The sequence below is a fragment of the Triticum dicoccoides genome, chromosome 1B (assembly GCF_002162155.2).
Source record: "Triticum dicoccoides isolate Atlit2015 ecotype Zavitan chromosome 1B, WEW_v2.0, whole genome shotgun sequence".
Taxonomy (NCBI): Eukaryota; Viridiplantae; Streptophyta; class Magnoliopsida; order Poales; family Poaceae; genus Triticum; species Triticum dicoccoides.
This window is the reverse complement of record NC_041381.1, coordinates 16780104-16781790: the sequence shown is the minus strand read 5'-3', so window position 1 is coordinate 16781790 and position 1687 is coordinate 16780104.

Genomic DNA, 1687 nt, shown 5'->3' with positions numbered 1-1687 from the left:
TACAATAGGCATGCATCGTGTGCACCGTCCTCCAGTACGGAAAGCAACATTGTTAAGTCAAGTGTCGATATGCTAATCTTCAACATTGCAACATATCCCAATTGTGTGAGGACTGCCTCATTGTATCCATTCCCACTGAACATGCATCATCCTTACAATGCCACGACAATCCAATGCCGATGAGATTGCTTCGGTTACAGTTTTTGTTTTCTATAGGGCAAAAATATACCAAATTTCAAGACAATAACAAAGAAGGGGAACAATGAGGGAAAAAAGATAAAAATAATTGTTCTGTTCTCATGCCATTATAGAACTCAAATGCTTTGCCCCTACTAAGGCCGATGAGACTGCCTTTGACATGATCTTCTAGAAGACAGAATTAGGCATGGTGGAAAGGTAACAAAAGTTACATGTATATCACTCATTCCAAACCTCCCACAGGATCAAAATAGTGAGCGAGGCCATCACTTTCCATGGCATGCTATTGCTAGAGGTTAGGCAGGTCCACCAAGCTTCGATGGACAGATCAGATGCCAAAACGTGGTAGCCAGATCTGAGAGGTCGAACCAGGACTGTGCCAAATTATAAACACCAATAGTGGAGCGGCACCAAAAGAGAAGGTGGCATGCTGAGTCCTGTTCTGCTCACATTTCTCAAGCGCCGATACTTCAAGACTGTCATGCACAGCTAAAGTTTGCACAGCTTGGGTACAACTAATAACCTGGACAATGTTTAAGCACGAGAAAATTTACGGTGTCCAATAGCACAGCCGGAATGTAACTATTAAATTACTCGAAAAATAGAATTACTAAAATATCTTAGTGTTAGATTATGATTCCACCCCTGGTTTCTAGTACTTGTTTTATTCTTAGAGGGTACTCCATGCATCTACGTTGGAGTACAATCAGCTGCATGACGAACACTTCGTCTGTTGGCATAGGCCCGGCCTCGACGCTGCGATCCACCGTGTACTTTCCGGGGAGATGCACGTACGAGACTAGCTCGAGTACTTTCCGAGCTAACCAGTTGGAGACGCAGACAGTGTACGCGCACGTATACACCAAGCAACCAAGCAGCCTAGCTGCTGGATGGATTCCTCTTGAGTGCTAGCTTATGCACGTACGAACTAGGAAACGATCAGCCGTCGGCACCTTCAAGCGACACTGCACGTCGACGGAATACGCACGCAAGAACACAGTCGATATGATGGCTAATAGGTGCGTGTCGCACCTATGTTTTGTATTACTTTGATCTGAGTTGAGTTGATTTACAGGGGCAGGCTTACACGTATATATATAGCACATAGGCTAGCTAATACTAAACCTATTCGGTGATGTGCTCTGGTCCGAGCCGGACACAGACTAGGCAACGTGGTTAATTCCAACATCGTCTAATTCGAGGTGGAGTACCGACATGTGGCTCGCCAACTTTAGGGACAATAAAAACTTGTTTGAGCCTGTCTCATGGGTCGAAGAAGAGTAGAAGACGCGTGCGCAGGCTGAGTGAAACCCTGGCAGAATCGTTCTAGCACCCACAGAGAGCGCCTCACTGTGACATAGGGCCTCTCGCTTTGGATTGTGTCACCACGACCGACATTGGCATGGCCTATAACTCCGGCCATGGTATCTTCTCAGACCCCATTAAGGCCATGTGACTACTTCAAAATATGTCTCGGATAATCTATAGA